Source organism: Scyliorhinus canicula, chromosome 1, assembly GCF_902713615.1.
Source record: "Scyliorhinus canicula chromosome 1, sScyCan1.1, whole genome shotgun sequence".
NCBI lineage: Eukaryota > Metazoa > Chordata > Chondrichthyes > Carcharhiniformes > Scyliorhinidae > Scyliorhinus > Scyliorhinus canicula.
This window is the reverse complement of record NC_052146.1, coordinates 305,697,957-305,718,125: the sequence shown is the minus strand read 5'-3', so window position 1 is coordinate 305,718,125 and position 20,169 is coordinate 305,697,957. Positions and strand designations below refer to the sequence as shown.

Sequence of the window (20,169 nt, the reverse complement as noted above, 5' to 3'; positions counted from 1 at the left end):
TTCCCTGGGGGCTGGTTTAGCACAGTGGGCTAAATAGCTGCTTAGTAATGCAGAACAAGGCCAGCAGCGCGGGTTCAATTCCCGTACCAGCCTCCCCAAACAGCCGCCGGAATGTGGCGGCTAGAGGCTTTTCACAGTAACTTCATTGAAGCCTACTCGTGACAATAAGCGATTATTATTATTATACGTTTTGGCATCCAGAGAAGGCTGGATCTCTTTGCCCACCTCTCCTCTTTGTGGAAATATGGCCTGGACTGCGACGGATACAGCCCATTGTTCAGCTACAGTTTTACCTGCCAACCTTTGGTTCCAATTTCTCTGGCCCAGATCCATTCCCACCCCAGTGAAGTTGGCAGGGAGGCTGTCCGTGATCAGTTGGGCTGTGGAGACAGGAATGTCAGGCAGCTCCTGAGGGAACAGTAGATGTGTCAGTATCCCGGTGTTTAAAAATGACAAAAAGTGGATTCATTTCACTCATTAAGCACAGCTGCTTCTAGCTGTTAATGATTTCCCCGTGTTTTGTTCCATAAGCTCATTGGAACGGAAAAAATAAAATCCCCAAAAGGTTTGCAAGAATCATTATAGAAAGCGTCCTCACCCTCGCTCTCTGCTCAGTTTCTCTCTCTTACTCCTGTCTTTCACGTTTTCTCTTCCCTCCCCCCTTTCCCTCTCATTCACTGTCTCATTCCCTCTCTCGCTCTCTTCTATCTTAGGGCAGCACGATAACACAGTGGTTAGCACTGTGGCTTCACAGCTCCAGGGTCCCAGGTTCGATTCCCGGCTTAGGTCACTGCCTGTGCACGTTATCCCCGTGTCTGCGTGGGTTTCCTCCGGGTGCTCCGGTTTCCTCCCACAAGTCTCAAAAGACGTGGGGCGGGATTCTGCGTGAACCGGCGGGGCGGGCCACTCCGGCGCCGAGGAGTGGGGTGAACCACTCCGGCGTTGGGCCGCCCCTAAGGTGCGTAATCCTCCGCACCTTCAGGGGCTTGGCCGGCGCCGGAGTGTTTGGCGCCTCGCCAACGGGCGCTGAAGGGCCCCAGCCGGCCGGCGCGAGTTGGCGCATGAGCGGGAGCGCCAGCGTGTGCTGGCGTCATCCCAGCGCATTCGCAGTGGGGTTCTTCTCCGCGCCGGCCATGGCGGAGGCTGACAGCAGCCGGTGCGGCGGGAAAGAGTGCCCCCACGGCACAGGCCCGCCTGTGGATCGGTGGGCCCCGATCGCGGGTCAGGCCACCGTAGGGGCACCCTCCGGGGCCAGATCTGCAGGCTGCCCGTGGAGCCAGGTCTCGCCGGTAAGGACCTGCGGTGATTTACGCTGGTGGGACCCGCCGAAAATGGGCAGCCACTCGGCCCATCGCGGGCCGGAGAATCGCTGGGGGGGGGGGGGGGCGGCCACCGGCCGGCGTGGTGCGATTCCCGCCCCCACCAAAACCCCGGCGCCGGAGTATTCGGCAGCCAGCGGTGGTGGGATTCATGCCGCCCCCCGGCGATTCTCCAACCCAGCGGGGGGGTCGGAGAATCCAGCCCTTGATGTCAGGTGAATCGGATATTCTGAATTCTCCCTCTGTGAACCCGAACAGGCGCCGGAATGTGGCAACTCGGGGCTTTTCACAGTAACTTAATTCAATGTAAGACTACTTGTGACAATAAAGATGATTATTATTGTATCATTCATCTCAGCCTCTTTCTATTTTCTCTCTCTGATCACTCACTTTCTCGCTTTTCTGTCCTCCACAACCAATCACCTGCTCCCTATCCCCATTTCCCACCCCATTTACTTCTTGTCCTCTTCTCTCGCCTTTTCAGTGTCACCTGACGCCTAGTGGATTGAACTTTGGCCTTTGAATTGAAAGGTCGAGTGTTCAAGCACCAAAGACATGGACGCAAAACCGCGGCAGACATTTCAATGCAGTACTGAGGGAGTGCTGCACTGTCAGAGGGTCAGTACTGAGGGAGTGCTGCACTGTCAGAGTGTCAGTACTGAGGGAGTGCTGCACTGTCAGAGGGTCAGTACTGAGGGAGTGCCGCACTGTCAGAGGGTCAGTACTGAGGGAGTGCTGCACTGTCCGAGGGTCAGTACTGAGGGAGTGCTGCACTGTCAGAGGGTCAGTACTGAGGGAGTGCCGCACTGTCAGAGGGTCAGTACTGAGGGAGTGCTGTGCTGTCGGAGGGTCAGTACTGAGGGAATGCTGCACTGTCGGAGGGTCAGTACTGAGGGACTCGTGCTGTGCTGTCGGAGGGTCAGTACTGAGGGAATGCTGCACTGTCGGAGGGTCAGTACTGAGGGAATGCTGTGCTGTCGGAGGGTCAGTACTGAGGGAGTAGTGCTGTGCTGTCGGAGGGTCAGTACTGAGGGAATGCTGTGCTGTCGGAGGGTCAGTACTGAGGGAGTGCTGCACTGTCAGAGAGTCAGTATTGAGGGAGTGCCGCACTGTCAGAGGGTCAGTACTGAGGGTCAGTACTCAGAGACTATTCAAAAGGTCCTGCCAGCATCCTGGACAAGATTTATCCCTCAGCTAACCTCACTGATGAATGTGGCAGCATCTTTACAGAGGGAAACAGAGTTAGAGGGAGCGGTTTTCGGCCCTCATTCTCCGTCAGAGAGGTTCACTCCGGAGAGATGGCGTTTCCCGATTTTCCCCATCCTGAGCCGGTGACCTCATGCCCATTTTAATGGAGTTGAATAGAATTTAAAATCATTACCCAACCCCCACCACATGATTCCTCCTCACTATTTCAACCTTGGCAGCGTGACGTCACGTCGATGAGGTTTATGACAGGTTTTTAAGTAGAAGATTCAGTTGAGGGGATTCCTCAGAGGGTGCTAAGGTAAGTAAATCCCCCCCAGAGGGGGGGGGGGGGGGGGGGAGAACATACCTTGGCACTTCTCACTGGCACTGGTTGGCATTGTCAAGTTGACACAATACCAGCCTGTGCCAGGGGGCTGTGCCAGGCAGGGCCTTCATGGGAGCCCCATGGGGTGTGTAATTCCATTGATCTGCGGTGGCAGTGAGAGGGAACTTGCAAACAGGAGGGGGTGCGGGCACTGAGGCAAGGTGGGGGGGGGGGTGCGGCGGAATTGACCTTTACTTCTGATTGGGGTGCCCATTGAAGATGGCGCCCCCCCCCCCACCCCCCGATCTCTGTCGGTCAGGGTGCCAGCTGCAGCAAGCTCAACCACGCCCGTGACTGTGTAAATCCCCCACACTCACTTTTTCTGTTCGGAGAGACTGAGGATCTGAAGGGAAAACTGGCCTGTCCAACGGAGAGCAACTGTTTGGTTTTCAGTCAGAGCCAGACACTCAGAAATACATATGGCAAGGTTCCACACACCCTTTTAGGCCTGCAACACATCAGGAAAAGGTTACTTGAAACCTTGGCTGGGATCCTCCAGATTCGCTCACGGTTCTACAACCTCGTTGACGGTGTGATTCTCCAACCTCACTCGTGGCTGTGGGGCTGGTTTCTACGAACCCAGACGCCAAAGTTGTTTTTGTGACGGGGTGGAGAATCCTTGATGATGCCGAAATCGAGGGGGGGAGGCGGAGCCACTTTCACACTTCCCCGCCCCCTGAAAAGCGGCGTACGTTGGCTGGGGCCCGCCCTGCAATGCGAGGATGGAGAATGGCGGCCGGGAGCGAGGATGGAGAATGGCGGCCGGGAGCGAGGATGGAGAATGGCGGCCGGGAGCGAGGTTACAGAATGGCGGCCACGAGTGAGGTTACAGAATCGCAGCCGGGAGCGAGGATGGAGAATGGCGGCCGGGAGCGAGGTTACAGAATCGCAGCCGGGAGCGAGGATGGAGAATGGCAGCCGGGAGCGAGGATGGAGAATGGCGGCCGGGAGCGAGGTTACAGAATCGCAGCCGGGAGCGAGGATGGAGAATGGCAGCCGGGAGCGAGGATGGAGAATGGCGGCCGGGAGCGAGGTTACAGAATGGCGGCCGGGAGCGAGGATGGAGAATGGCGGCCGGGAGCGAGGTTACAGAATGGCGGCCGGGAGCGAGGTTACAGAATCGCAGCCGGGAGCGAGGATGGAGAATGGCAGCCGGGAGCGAGGATGGAGAATGGCGGCCGGGAGCGAGGTTACAGAATGGCGGCCGGGAGCGAGGTTACAGAATGGCAGCCGGGAGCGAGGATGGAGAATGGCGGCCGGGAGCGAGGTTACAGAATGGCGGCCGGGAGCGAGGATGGAGAATGGCGGCCGGGAGCAAGGTTACAGAATGGGGGCCGGGAGCGAGGATGGAGAATGACGGCCACGAGTGAGGTTACAGAATGGCGGCCACGAGTGAGGTTACAGAATCGCGGCCGGGAGTGAGGATGGAGAATGGCGGCCACGAGTGAGGTTACAGAATCGCGGCCACGAGTGAGGTTACAGAATGGCGGCCGGGAGTGAGGATGGAGAATGGCGGCCGGGAGCGAGGTTGGAGAATGGCAGCCACGAGTGAGGTTACAGAATGGCGGCCACGAGTGAGGTTACAGAATGGCGGCCGGGAGCGAGGTTGGAGAATGGCAGCCACGAGTGAGGTTACAGAATGGCGGCCGGGAGTGAGGATGGAGAATGGCGGCCACGAGTGAGGTTACAGAATGGCGGCCGGGAGCGAGGATGGAGAATGGCGGCCACGAGTGAGGTTACAGAATGGCGGCCACGAGTGAGGTTACAGAATGGCGGCCGGGAGCGAGGATGGAGAATGGCGGCCACGAGTGAGGTTACAGAATGGCGGCCGGGAGCGAGGTTACAGAATGGCGGCCACGAGTGAGGTTACAGAATCGCGGCCGGGAGCGAGGTTGGAGAATAGTGACCGCGAGTGAGGAAATTAAATGAAATGAAAATCGCTTATTCTCACGAGTCGGCTTCAAATGAAGTTACTGTGAAAAGCCCCTAGTCGCCACATTCCGGCGCCTGTCCGGGGAGGCTGGTACGGGAATCGAACCGTGCTGCTGGCCTGCTTGGTCTGCTTTCAAAGCCAGCAACCGACCCACTTAAGCCCTCACTTCCACCCTATACCCTGTAACCCAATAACCGCTCCTAACCTTTTTGGACACGAAAGGCAATTTATCATGGCCAGTCCACTCCACCTAACCTGCACATCTTTGGACTGTGGGAGGAAACTGGAGCATCCGGAGGAAACCCACGCACACACGGGGAGAACGTGCAGACTCCACACAGATAGTGACCCAGCGGGGAATCGAACATGGGACCCTGGCGCTGTGAAGCCGCAGTGCTATCCACTTGTGCTACTGTGCTGCCCTTCTGTAGAATGTAGAATCTGCCACGCTGAGTTCCCGACGGGTGAGAGCACACGTGTCACACGCGGTCATGAACTCGGTCCATTGAGGGCGGAGCATAGGGGAGGGCCTTCAGGTAAGTTTTAATAATGGAAGATGAGGAAATGGCTGAGGAACTGAACAGGTTTTTTGGGTCGGTCTTCACAGTGGAAGACACAAATAACATGCCAGCGACTGATAGAAATGAGGCTATGACAGGTGAGGACCTTGAGATGATTGTTATCACTAAGGAGGTAGTGATGGGCAAGCTAATGGGGCTAAAGGTAGACAAGTCTCCTGGCCCTGATGGAATGCATCCCAGAGTGCTAAAAGAGATGGCTAGGGAAATTGAAGATGCACTAGTGATAATTCACCGAAATTCACTAGACTCTGGGGTGGTCCCGGTGGATTGAAAATTAGCAAACGTGACACCACTGTTTAAAAAAGGAGGTAGGCAGAAAGTGAGTAATTATAGGCCAGTGAGCTTAACTTTGGTAGTAGGGAACATACTGGAATCTATCATCAAGGATGAAACAGCGAGGCACCTGGATAGAAATTGTCCTATTGGGCAGACGCAGCATGGATTCATAAAGGGCAGGTCGTGCCTAACTAATTTCGTGGAATTTTTTGAGGACATTACCCTTCGGTAGATAATGGGGAGCCAATGGATGTGGTATATCTGGATTTCCAGAAAGCCTTTGACAAGGTGCCACACAAAAGGTTGCTGCATAAGATAAAGATGCATGGCATTAAGGGTAAAGTAGTAGAATGGATAGTGGATTGATAGATGGCAAGATGGCGGCGCCCATGGGCCGCACATGTCCTGAGACGGGCAAGATGGTGGCGCTCACGGGCCGTACGTTTGATGCGAGAAAGATGGTGGGGAAGATGGCGGCGCCCACGGGCTGCACGTGTTGTGAGGGGAGCAAGATGGCGGTGCCCACGGCTGCACGTGGTCTGCGGGAGGAAGATGGCGGCGCCCAGGGGCCGCACATGGGGGGCGCTGGGGCAATGGCGGCGAACGAGCAGGGCCTGGCACACAGCACCAAAATGTATTTTCTTACCGCAGGCCTTGCAGAGCGCGCTCCGTGCCAGGCAGCGTTGTCGGGGGTGCTTTGACTGTCCGCAGAAGTAGCACTTGGGTCCCCCGGGGTTGTTTGGTTGCTGCGCGGCGCAGGCATGGGGTTGGCTGGGGGAAGTCACTGGTGGGGTGCACGGTGGGGTGTCCGCTGGTGGGGTCCACAATGTCCAGGAGGGGTGGGCCGCGCGGTCGGCAGCATACGCTTGAATATTGCGCGAGGCGACCATGAGCGAGAGCGCTAGTTTCTTGGTCGCCGCAAGGACGTGGTTAGCTCCTTCTAAGAGTCGCTGGCGGAAGTCAGCCAACTCTATGTCTGTAACGAACTCGTCTCTAAGTAGCAAGTCCGAATGTTCAGAGGCTGAGATGGCCTGGCAATCGCAGCCTCTCACTAGGATTTGGAGGGCATGCCAGAAATCCTCCACAGACTCACCGGGGAGTTGATGCCGCCTGGAGAGGAGGTGCCTGGCGTAGATCTTGTTGGTCTGCTGCGTGTAGCTCTCCTTCAGTTGTGCCACGGCCTCAGCGTATGCCGGCGCGTCCCGGATGAGGGGGAAGATGTCCAAGTTCAGGCGCGTGTAGAGGATCTGGAGCTTCTGTGCCTCTGAGGGTCGTTCCGTCACAGATCCTATGTATGCCCCGAAGTAAGCTAGCCAATGTGCGAAGGCTGACTTGGCGTTGTCTGCTTCAGGGTGCAGCTGCAGGCGATCAGGCTTGATGCGGAGATCCATCATTTTAAAATCTCTGTGTAATCAATTGATGCGCTATCAATTACGAGACGAGAGTAGAGAGTAATCGAGGCTTTATTACACAGAGATGTGTGGCCTCCTCCAGCTGCTGCCGAAATAGCTGCAGTTCGGAGAGCACACACATTTATACTCTGCCTACTGGGCGGAGCCAGCAGGCAGCGATCTACCCCCGTACCTGTAGTACAGGGGCCTTACCGTAATATCCTCGTATGCAGTGCAGTTTATACAATATAATATAACAGTGGTGACTACCACCCCCACGCTGGACTTGATTTTTTTTAAACAGGGGGTGAATGTGGTGAATGTATTCACCATAATGTATGCATGATACAGTAACCTGTGACCTATGACCTGGAAGTTGTGATATGAACTGCTTCCAGGTACTGTACTGTAACCCCGGTATGGCTCCGCCTCTGGTTCCGCCCTCACCGGGGCCATATATAGGCCGGCTGCCTGTGGGCGGTATTCATCTGTACTACTGACTCTGGCGAGGCAAGTTCATGACTAATAAAGCCTACTGTTCACTCGCTCTCTCTGCCTCCCTGTGAATTGAAGGTATATCAGATGGAAAACGTCGGAAACGGTCAGCAGAGTTAGGCAACCTCTGTGGACAGGGAAGAAGGAGTTACCTTTTCAGGGTCAGTGGCCATTCATCAGAGCTGGGAAAAGTAAAATGAGGCTGGATGGGGTAAGAAGGATAACTGTGTGACAGGGTGGCAGACGGGAGAGGTTAAGTGGCAAGAGAATGTGTTGTTGAGTAGCCTTGGTAATGGGACAAGAAAAGAAACAAAGGCCAGGATTTTATGTTGTTTAACACCCGCCCCGAAATCATTGGGGGCTGGTTGAGCACAGTGGGCTAAACAGCTGGCTTGTAATGCAGAACAAGGCAGCAGCGCAGGTTCAATTCCCGCACCGGCCTCCCTGAGCAGGGGGCTTTTCACAGTAACTTCATTTGAAGCCTACTGGTGACAATAAGCGGTTATTATTATTATTATTATGTGCAATCGGGTGAGAAGACACCGGGAATGCACCCCACCGTCACTGCGGACGTGCTCGATATTTTGGTCACGGCCACCCGTGGGGGTCAGCAGCGCGCCCGCCAACAATTAATCAGTTAGTTAAGTCAATTAATCAGGAAATTGACTGGAATTTTACATTGCTCCTGAGGGATTTTCAGGTCACCACACTGACAGGCGGCTATCCCAAAAGGCCATAAGACATAGGAGCAGAATTAGGCCACTCGCCCATCGAGTCTGCTCCGCCATTCAATCATAGCTGATATTTTTTTCATCCCCATTCTCCTGCCTTCTCCCCATGACCCCTGATCCCCTTATTGATCAGGAACCTATCTATCTCTGTCTGAAAGGCACTCAGTGAATTGGCCTCCACAGCCTTTTGCGGCAAAGAGTTCCCCAGATTCTCCACCCTCTGGCTGAAGAGATTCCTCCTCATCTCTGTTTTAAAGGATCGTCCCTTTAGTCTGAGATGGTGTCCTCTGCTTCTAAATCTTTCCCGATCTTTCACTTTACTCTTCCAAGGACAGGATGAAAGGGGCTGGAGCGTTGCCGTGAGAGTTGCTCGGAGTTCAGGTTAGAGTTTGCTGTTGCTTTGGCCTTGTGATTTCAGACTTTATGCTTCGTTGTCCTCTGAAATAGTTGCTTTGTTAGTATTCTTCTGAGGACTCTTCTGTTTTGTCAAATCTGTTGGAGTATTTCTGGCCATTGCAGCCCACGGGGATGTGCCTTCAGCAGATGAGGATGGTGTTCTCCGCTGGGGGGGACCTCCTCTCAGAAGGAAGAGAGGGGCAGAAGGGCCAGAAGGCCAGGTGTCTACAGGCAGGGTCACAAGAAGAGGCAGGCACAGTGGGTGCAGGGAGAGCAAGGCAGAGGAGACGGGAGAAGATGTCACTGTCATAGAATATCATAGAATTCCTATAGTGCAGGAGGCCATTCGGCCCATTGGGTCTGCACCATCCCTTGGAAAGAGCACCCCACTTAAGCCCTCACTTCCACCCTATTCCCGTAACCCAGTAACCCCACCTAACCTTTTCGACACTAAATGCAATTTAGCACGGCCAATCCACCTAACCTGCACATCTTTGGACTATGGGAGGAAACTGGAGCACCCAGAGGAAACCCACGCAGACACGGGTAGAAAGTGCAAACAGCAGATACGATGTGCATCTTGACAAATATAGAAATAGGAAGGGAACAGAGGGATATGATCCCCAGAATGGTCGGGGGTTTTAGTTCAGAAGGGCAGCATGGTCAGTGCAGGCTTGGAGGGCCGAAGGGCCTGTGCTGTAATTTTCTTTGTTCCACACAGTCAGTCACCCGAGGCTGGAATTAAACCCGGGTCCCTAGAACTGTGAAGCAGCAGTGCAAACCACTGTGCCACCCATAATTTTGAAAATCTGTGGTGATTCAAATCGTTTGACAACATTGATGATCATTTCATGGTACCATTGGAGATTAGCTTTCAATTCCAGATTTTTTAAAATTTAACCAACTGTTGTTGGGATTTGAACCCATGCCCCCAAAACATTAGACTAGACCTCTGGATTGCTAGTCCAGCAACATTACCACTACACCATCATCTCCCCACTGTGTCCTGGTGCCAGAGTGTCCAGGCAGTGTGCCAGCTACCTCAACGTGACAGAGGTCCAGGGCCGCAGGAGCCTTTGACTCGCTCGGGAGCTGTGACATCGGTCTGCTGCATGATTGGGGCAGGGATCACCTCCGGTGGGCCTCCGAAAATTACTGCAGCCCTCAATTTCTGTGCATCTGGATCTTTCCTGGGGTCAGGGAGGCGATCTGTGTCCAGCTTGTAACTGACACTGTTCAAGTGGGTCCACACATTCATTCATTACTGGGTGGACCAAGCCAACCAGACTGAGCGGGTCAGAGGCTTTGCAGCCAACACAGACTTATCCAGTATCCAGGGTGCCATAGACTGTGTTCATACGGCCTTGAAGACCCAGGGGTTTAAACTAGTATGGCAGGGGGGTGGGTACCGGAGCAATAGGTCAGAAGGTGAAAGCATTGAGGGGGAACTAGGGAATAGGGCCAGAATGGCTCTGAGGAAGAACAGTCAGGGAGATGTTGCGGAAAACAGTGGATCTGGTGGCCTGAAGTGCATATGTTTTAATGCAAAAAGTATTACGGGTAAGGCAGATGAATTTAGAGCTTGGATTAGTACTTGGAACTATGATGTTGTTGCCATTACAGAGACCTGGTTGAGGGAAGGACAGGATTCGCAGCTAAACGTTCCGGGATTTAGATGTTTCAGGTGGGATAGAGGGGGATGTAAAAGGGGTGGCGGAGTTGCGCTACTGGTTAGGGAGAATATCACAGCTGTACTACGGGAGGACACCTCAGAGGGCAGCGAGGCTATGTGAGTATCAGGAATAAGAAGGGTGCAGTCACAATATTGGGGGTTTACTACAGGCCTCCCAACAGCCAGTGGGAGATAGAGGAGCAGACAGGTAGACAGATTTTGGAAAGGAGTAAAAGCAACAGGGTTGTTGTGATGGGAGACTTCAACTTCCCCAATATTGATTGGGACTCACTTAGTGCTCGGGGCTTGGACGGGGCTGAGTTTGTAAGGAGCATCCAGGAGGGCTTCTTAAAACATTATGTAGACAGTCCAACTAGGGAAGGGGCTGTACTGGACCTGGTATTGGAGAATGAGCCTGACCAGGTGGTAGAAGTTTCAGCAGGGGAGCATTTCGGGAACAGTGACCACAATTCAGTAAGTTTTAAAGTGCTGGTGGACAAGGATAAGAGTGGTCCAAGGGTGAATGTGCTAAATTGGGGGAAGGCTAATTATCACAATATTAGGCAGGACTGAAGAACCCAGATTGGGGGCGGATGTTTGAGGGTAAGTCAACATCTGACATGTGGGAGGCTTTCAAATGTCAGTTGAAAGGAATTCAGGACCGGCATGTTCCTGTGTGGAAGAAGGATAAATACGGCAAATTTCGGGAACCTTGGATAACGAGAGATATTGAAGGCCTCGTCAAAAATAAAAAGGAGGCATTTGTCAGGGCTAGAAGGCTGGGAACAGACGAAGCCTGTGTGGAATATAAGGAAAGTAGGACGTAACGTAAGCAAGGAGTCAGGAGGGCTAGAAGAGGTCACGAAAAGTCATTGGCAAATAGGGTTAAGGAAAATCCCAAGGCTTTTTACACGTACATAAAAAGCAAGAGGGTAGCCAGGGAGAGGGTTGGCCCACTGAAGGTTAGGCAAGGGAATCAATGTGTGGAGCCAGAGGAAATGGGCGGGTACTAAATGAATATTTTGCATCAGTATTCACCAAAGAGAAGGAATTGGTGGATGTTGAGTCTGGAGAAGGGTGTGTAGATAGCCTGGGTCACATTGAGATCCAAAAAGACGAGGTGTTGGACGTCTTCAAAAATATTAGAGTTGATGATAGGGTCGGATGGGATCTACCCCAGAATACTGAAGGAGGCTAGAGAGGAAATTGCTGAGGACTTGACAGAAATCTTTGGATCCTCACTGTCTTCAGGTGATGTCCTGGAGGACTGGAGAATAGCCAATGTTGTTCCTTTGTTTAAGAAGGGTAGCAAGGATAATCCAGGGAACTACAGGCCGGTGAGCCTTACGTCAGGGAAATTACTGGAGAGAATTCTTTGAGACAGGATCTACTGCCATTTGGAAGCAAGTGAACCTTTCAGCGAGAAGCAGCATGGTTTTGTGAAGGGGAGGTCGTGTCTCACTAACTTGACAGAGTTTTTCAAAGAGGTCACAAAGAGGATTGATGCAGGTAGGGCAGTGGATGTTGTCTATATGGACTTCATTAAGGCCTTTGACAAGGTCCCTCATGGCAGACTGGTACAAAAGGTGAAGTCACATGGGATCAGGGGTGTGCTGGCAAGGTGGATACAGAACTGGCTAGGTCATAGAAGGCAGAATGTAGCAATGGAAGGGTGCTTTTCTGATTGGAGGGCTGTGACTAGTGGTCAGGGATCAGTGCTGGGACCTTTGCTGTTCATAGTATATATAAATGATTTGGAGGAAAATGTAACTGGTCTGATTAGTAAGTTTGCAAACGACACAAAGGTAGGTGGAATTGCGGATAGTGATGAGGACTGTCAGAGGATACAGCAGGATTTAGATTGTTTGAAAACTTGGGCGGAGAGATGGCAGATGGAGTTTAATCTGGACAAATGTGAGGTAATGCATTTTGGAAGGTCTAATGCAGGTAGGGAATATACAGTGAATGGTAGAACTCGCAAGAGTATTGAAAGTCAGAGAGATCTAGGTGTACAGGTCCACAGGTCACTGAAAGGGGCAACACAGGTGGAGAAGGTAGTCAAGAAGGCATACGGCATGCTTGCCTTCATTGGCCGGGCATTGAGTATAAGAATTGGCAAGTCATGTTGCAGCTGTATAGAACCTTAGTTAGGCCACACTTGGAGTATAGTGTTCAATTCTGGTCGCCACACTACCAGAAGGATGTGGAGGCTTTAGAGAGGGTGCAGAAGAGATTTACCAGGATGTTGCCTGGTATGGAGGGCATTAGCTATGAGGAGAGGTTGAATAAACTCAGTTTGTTCTCACTGGAACGACGGAGGTTGAGGGGCGACCTGATAGAGGTGTACCGAATTGAGGGGCATAGGCAGAGTGGATAGTCAGAGGCTTTTCCCCAGGGTAGAGGGTCAATTGCTAGGGGGCATAGGTTTAAGGTGCGAGGGGCAAGGTTTAGAGGAGATGTGCAAGGCAAGTTTTTTACGCAGAGGGTAGTGGGTGCCTGGAACTCGCTGGCGGAGGAGGTGGTGGAAGCAGGGACGATAGTGACATTTAAGGGGCATCTTGACAAATACATGAATAGGATGGGAATAAAGGGATACGGACCCAGGAAGTGTAGAAGATTTTAGTTTAGACGGGCAGCATGGTTGGCACGGGCTTGGAGGGCCGAAGGGCCTGTTCCTGTGCTGTACTGTTCTTTGTTCTTTGTTCTTTAGGTTAGCTGGGTGCCTTTGTGAATAGGAAGGATGTACGGTATCTCATGGACGCACGATAGATATCCCACAAGACCCAGATTCTGCATGTCTGTGAAAGGTACCCTGGCAGCTCCCATGATGCATACGTCCTGCGACACTCCCAGGTGCCAAGGCTGTTCATGGCTCCAGCCTGGCTCTGTGGTTGGTTGCTGGGTGTGTTATGGGCCAGGGTTTAGAGAACTCCAAAGTATATCATGGAGATCACCTGACCCACGACTTTTACTAGATTATGGTATGGGGAGCACACAGGCCACTCTACATGTGTGGTACAGCAGAAATCTAAAATTATTTTTTAAAGCAAAACAATGTTTATTCTATGAATTGAGCTAACCTTTTAAAAACATACACTGAACATCTTAGCAAACATCAATTCAAAAACAACCCCCAAAGAATACAACACTCTAAGTAATCCTTAAACTTTCCTTTTAACATCCATAAGACAGAAAAAACCCTTTTAAAAGAAGCACATCAGGTTTAAATTCTCTACTGAGAGCGGTTTTCACTCTTAATCCACCAAATGATCTAGAGATGATCTTTAGCTTGCAGAGAGATCAAAATTACACCTTTGGCTGGCTGCAGCTCCAACACTAAAACGAAACTGAAAAACACAGACACACCCAAGCTTTTCCTCAAAGTGAAACTAAAAAGCAGAGCCAGAGCTCAGCTCCACCCACACTCTGACATCACTGCAGCCACTTGAGCAGACAAACATTTCTTAAAGTGGCATTCCCGTGACAGGTGTCAAAGAAGAAAAAGGTTGAAAAGGTGGCTCATGATTCCACTCCTGCACGCTACGACAGAGACAGAAGAAATGAAATTAAAATCACATGTAGGCTTCAATGGAGTTACTGTGAAAATCCCCTAGTCGCCACATTCCGGCGCCTGTTCGGGGAGGCTGGTACGGGAATTGAACCGAAGAGAGATACATTCAGATTCCAGCATCGGCAGTAATTTGCTTTGATACATTCAGTGTCTAGCCTCCACAAGGGCAGTGTTTGAGAGGACAATCGGGCTACTAAAGATGAGGTTCTGCTGCCTGGGCCCCTCCAGGTGTGCCCCGCAATACCCTCCAGAGCAAGCTGCCCTTATCACCGGGCTCTGCACAGCCTCGCGCTTGCAAGGGGGACTCACTCGAGGACAAGGAAACCGAGGCAGCCTCCGAGGAAGATTTTGCTGATGAATCTGATGAGGGGACTGGGCACGGTGAGGATGAGGAGGCAAACATGATGAGGCGGGGGCAGCAGGGAGGCACTGATTTACGGCCCTTCAGCTCGGCTGACAAGGCTTCTCTTCATCTCCGTGCAAGGGAATCTCCTCCTCCACACATGTTTGTGACAGTAAAACCCTGTCAGCCCAGTGTCATCACACAACCTCTGGAATAAAGTTTGCTGCCCTGCCGTCTGTCATAAGACACGGATGAAGCCGGCACCTGTGGAAAACATGAAGGACACTCAAGGTATTGAAACAAAATCTTAATTTGTATTTTATTACCAGAGATGCAAGCAAGGAACGAAAGGTTAAATGGAAGCCGCAGTTACACAAAAACAATACACAATCATGTGACCATGCTGCCTTTACTGGCAGAGACAGTGGAGGCAGATTGCTGACCCTGCTGTCATGTCGGCCCAGGTGACCTTGGCGGTTGACCTCTGGATGGCGGTGACTAAGCAGGCTCCGCTTGGGTTGGATCTTCAGTCATCGTTGCCTCAGAGGCAGTCCAGAGGAGCTGCCACCCTCGTCCCGAGCTGTCAGAGGAACACACAGAGACAATAATCAGTTTGTCCGCCAGTGTGAGATTGGTTTGGACCTCTGTGCTCACCATTGATGGATACACACTTGGCGGAGAGACTCGGTGCCTCATGCATTTCTCACACTTGCAGTGACCTCCTGAGTGTCCCTTTTGTATCTCTGAATCTAACACCCCTGAGTGCCACGAAGGACAGCCACCATTCAAGACATCTCCACATAGTGCCATGTTAACTCGGTACTCAGCCCTGCCAAGTCCAGAAGGTCATTAAGTCTTTTCTTTTATTCATGTGGGCATCGCTGGTTAGGCCAGTATTTATTGCCCATCGCTAGTTGCCCTTCAGAAGGTGGTGGTGAGCTGCCTTCTTGAACCACAGCAGTCCTTGAGGTGTAGGTACACCCACTGTGCTGTTAGGAAGGGAGTTCCAGGATGTTACCTCAGCGACAGCGAAGGAACGCCAATATATTTCCAAGTCACGGTGGTGAGTGACTTGGAGGGGATCTTCTAGGTGATGGGGTTCCGAGGTATCTGCTGCTCTTGTCCTTCTAGATGGTGGTGGTTGTGGCTTTGGAAGGTGCTATCTCAGGAACATTGGTGAGTTACTGTAGTGCATCTTGTAGATGGTGCACACGGCTGCCACTGTTCATCAGTGGTGGAGGGTTTGAATGTTTGTGGAAGGGGGAAAAACCAAATGGCCTATTTTGTCCTGGATGGTGTCGAGTGTTGTTGGAGCTGCACTCATCCAGGCAAGTGGAGAGTATTCCATTACACTCCTGACTTGTGCCTTGTAGATGGTGGGCAGGCTTTGGGGGGGGGGGGGGGGGGGGGGGGGGTCAGGAGGTGAGATACTCACCGTAGGAATCCTAGCCTTTGACCTGCCCTGATAGCCACAGTATCAATGTGGCTAGTCCAGTTCAGTTTCTGATCAATGGTAACCCCCAGGATGTTGATTTGACAGAACAGAAGCCACGTTCGCTGACCTGGGCTGCCACCTCTGACTAGATCTTCTTTGTCTGGTGTGGTGGCCTCCTCTTTCCATCCCTGGGGTACTTACTGTCTCCATTAGACTGTGGAAGGGAGCAGAGCGCCAACCATCAAAAGGGGCTGGTTTAGCACAGGGCTAAATAGCTGGCTTTTAAAGCAGACCAAGGCAGGCCAGCAGGACACTTCAATTCCCATACCAGCCTCCCCGAACAGGTGCCGGAATGTGGCAACTAGGGGCTTTTTGCAGTAACTTCATTTGAAGCCCACTTGTGACAATAAGCGATTTTCATTTCATCACCGCCCTCCCACCTGGGGCGGCATTCTCCCCTACCCGGCGTGATGGAGGGTGCCGGCACAGGGGAGTAGCGCCAACCACTCAGGGGTCGGGCCTCCCCAAAAGTGGGGAATTTTCCCCACCTTTGGGGGCCAGCCCTGCGCCGGAGCAGTTTGCACCAGAAGACCGGCGCAAAAAGCCGGCACCCCCGGCAGCGGGGCTGGCCGAAAGGATTTCGCCGGTCGGCGCATGCGCCGGCAGTGATGTTAGCGGCAGGTGGCCGCTGACGTCACTGCCGGCGCATGCGCAATGTGGGGTTCTCTTCTGCTTCCGCCATGGCGGAGGCCGTGGCGGCCGCGGAAGAAACTAGTGCAGCCAGAGCACTGGCCCGGAGCCTGAGCCGGGGGCCCCGATCGCGGGCCAGGCCACCGTGGGGGCACCCCCCGGGGTTCGATGGCCCCCCCCGCCCCCCCCAGGACCCCGGGGGCCTGCTCGCGCCGCTGATCCCGCCGTTCCAGAGATAGTTCAAACCTCGGCGGCGGGAGAGGCCTCCCAGCGGCGGGACTTCGGCCCATCCGGGCCGGAGAATCACCGCAGGGGCCTCTCCGATCGGAGTGGCGAGATTCCGCCGCCGCCACTTCCCGGGTGGCGGAGAATCTCTGCCACGGCGGGGGCGGGATTTTAGGCGGCCCCTGCTGGGGGTCGGAGAATTTCGCCCCTGGTGTGCTCAATGGGTGCAGAGGCCACAATTGATCACAATTTTTCGAGCCTCCCGGAAAGCTCCCCTTGGCTCCTCACCAAACTCCTGGCAGCCTTCAGGGAGCTGCTTTTGCTTAATTTAAATACCCCGCCAGATCCCCGCCTTGCACCCGCATCTGCTGGCATTACTGCACCACTGTCTGATCACGTTTCACACTGGCCGGCCCTTAATTGGACAGTCAGTGTGAAATCACACTCGGGTTCTGATCGGAGCCAGAAGTGGAAATCGCGGCGCCTTCTGGAGCTGCCGTAAAGGTCAGGCTAATCCAATGAAACATAAGAAGTGCATAGAATATGTCTGAACAGCAGAATGATGAACCAGGATTGGTCGCGCAGTGGCATAGTGGTTAGCACTGCTGCCTCACAGCGCCAGCGACCCGGGTTCAATTCCAGCCTTGGGTGACTGTGTGGAGTTTGCACGTTCTCCCCGTGTCTGCATGGGTTTCCTCTGGGTGCACCAGTTTCCTCCCACAGTCCAAAGGTTAGCTTGATTGGCCATGCTAAATTGCCCCTTAGTGTCCCAAAGCTGTGCAGGTTAGCTGGATTGGCCATGCTAAATTGCCCCTTAGTGCCCAAAGATGTGCAGGTTAGCTGGATTGGCCATGCTAAATTGCCCCCTAGTGTCCCAAAGATGTGCAGGTTAGCTGGATTGGCCATGCTAAATTGCCCCTTGTCTCCCAAAGCTGTGCAGGTTAGCTGGATTGGCCATGCTAAATTGCCCCTTAGTCTCCCAAAGATGCATAGGTTAGCTGGATTGGCCATGCTAAATTGCCCCTTAGTGTCCCAAAGCTGTGCAGGTTAGCTGGATTGGCCATGCTAAATTGCCCCTTAGTGTCCCAAAGCTGTGCAGGTTAGCTGGATTGGCCATGCTAAATTGCCCCTTAGTGTCCAAAGATGTGCAGGTTAGCTGGATTGGCCATGCTAAATTGTCCCTTAGTGTCCCAAAGCTGTGCAGGTTAGCTGGATTGGCCATGCTAAATTGCCCCTTAGTGTCCAAAGATGTGCAGGTTAGCTGGATTGGCCATGCTAAATTGCCCCTTAGTGTCCAAAGATGTGCAGGTTAGGTGGGGCTACGGGGACAGGGACTGGCCCGAAGTAGGGTGCTCTTTCAGAGGGTCAGTGCAGATATGAGGGACTGAATGGCCTCCTTCTGCACTGTAGGGATTCTATGGTTCTTTGCTGTTCAAGCAGAAAAACATGAGTGCAACTTTGAAACATACAAAGAAAAGGAAACAAAATTGGGGTGGTTTCGGGTTTGGAATTGCTGCATCCGAAACGCTGTGAAGTGCTCAATGGAAAGATGAGGTGCTGCTCATTGAGCTTACGTTACGCGTTGCAGTAGTCCGAGGTCAGAGGGGTCAGAGTGGAATGAAATGTGAAGAATGAGGGCCACACTGGCAGGCTGAACTGAGGCATTCGGCAAAGTGATAAACCAATCTGCATCTGGTCTCCCCAATGTGGAGGAGACCACATTGTGAACAGAAATTCCAGTGTACTGGATCGAAAGAAGTACACGTAAATCTTTTTCATCTGGAAAACTATTTGGGGCCTTGGATGCTGAGGAGACAGAAGGCAAAAGGGAAGGTGTTCCATCTTGCACAGAGCTGCTGTGCAAATATAGTGGCTTAGTGGTTATGTCACTGGACTAATAACCCAGGGGCCTAAACTATTGCTCTGGGGATGTGTATTCAAATCATCATGGTATAAAAATAAATCTGGAATATAAAACTGGTCTCAGTAATGGGACCATGAAACTTCCATCGATTAGTGTAAAAACCCTTGAGACAAGTTCTAAATCTGGTTGGATACGAGGATTGAAGTCATTCTGTGACCTAACTTCAAGAATGAGAAAGTCAAAATCCCCCCATCTGTTGTCATAATAAAGAGGTTAGATCATTTATTTGGAATGGCTCCATGTGTCTGTGTACGTTAAAGGTTACAAGTTCAAATCTTGCCACAGCAAGTTGCAAAACAGCATGCAATAAACCTACAATGGTTCCAAATAAAATTGCTGTTTACTGGATTGTCACAAAAATCACAGCAAGTTCACTAAATTCCTTCAGGTAAGGGAGTCTGCTGCCCCTGCCCAACCATGCACAAGATCCCTGTGAACTGGCTTAACAATCCACTCCATTGTGTTAACAGTCGCTATACAGAAGGCCCACCAGCCGCCCCCAGGGAATGGGACACAGTGAAGCCTGCCAATAATGGCTATGTCCTGGGAGAGATCGAAATACCTCACCTGCTATTAGAATCCTACAGCACAGAAGGAGATCATTCTGCCCATTGTTGTGGTACTAGAATCATTGGGCCAGACTGGGTAAAGAGTATCATAGAACCAGTTGTGTCTCCCAGAATGTGACAGGTTTATGGGTCACTTTTACTGCACCAAATTTTGAATTCCACATTTCTAAAAAAAAACTAAACTCGAATTCTCACTCTGCTGCAATGAGATTTGAACGAGCTGCCATGTCCCCGAAGTATTTGTCTGGGCCTCCGGATGACTAGTCTCGCGGCATTTCCATAAGGCCACCATCTCACCCTCACCGCCACTCCACCGGCAAAGCGTTTTAAAACGGGTGTTGCCATACCAGCGGCCATTGTAGGTCAGCAAGCACAGGGAAGGGGAAAGGGACTTACTGAGAATTAGGACGTCGCCTCCAGAAATTTGACGAGCTGCAGTTTATGGAGGCTGGAAGACGGAAGGCTAGCCAGGAGGGAATTTGAATGGTCAAAATGACAGGGGCCTGGCTGCCAGTTTGGGCAGCGGATGGGTTGAGGCGGTGGTAGATTCGGGAGGGATCTTAGCGTGGCAGAGTGCATCTGCACATGCTCTGTGGGATGAATCACTGCGGGTGGTCCGTCTTCAGTCTGTGTGTTCTGATGCTGACACATTTTACTTTTTAAATCACCACTCCCGATATAAAATGGACGCTGTCTGTAATGGAGCACAGGTTCTAACCGCAGGGTTGTAAATGATTGGCAGGGAGGGAATTTATGAACCTTCAAGAGGTGCTGCTGATATATGGCAAGAAGCGGAGTGAGGAATGGAAAGGGCTTTACATTCTGTCCAATACTTCCTTCTGTTAACTCGCCAAAGCAGCTCAAAGATCCACATTGCTGTCTAATCCAGCGGAAACACTTTTATGAGGACATTTACTAGTTTTGGCAAAGTTAAGATCCAGACTGTAGGAGTTAAGCATTTTTATTCCTCCGCTCCCCTCCCCTCAATGAAATATTTGGTTTTCCTCAACCACAGGTATTTCTCTCCACAAACATCCCTCAGTGA

At 52.2% G+C, this 20,169-nt stretch overlaps 1 protein-coding gene and 1 long non-coding RNA gene across 3 annotated transcripts in view; one reads left to right on the top strand and one right to left on the bottom strand.

The window, feature by feature from the left end:
* Window positions 1-20,169, top strand: part of LOC119976478 (regulator of G-protein signaling 17-like) — a 145,350-nt gene that overhangs the window by 95,781 nt on the left and 29,400 nt on the right. The window lies entirely within an intron of this gene.
* On the bottom strand, window positions 14,587-19,680 carry LOC119976496. Its single transcript, XR_005462931.1, has 2 exons — window positions 19,521-19,680; window positions 14,587-14,861 (listed from the first exon to the last, which is right to left on the bottom strand). It is a non-coding gene; the product is annotated as an uncharacterized LOC119976496 (long non-coding RNA).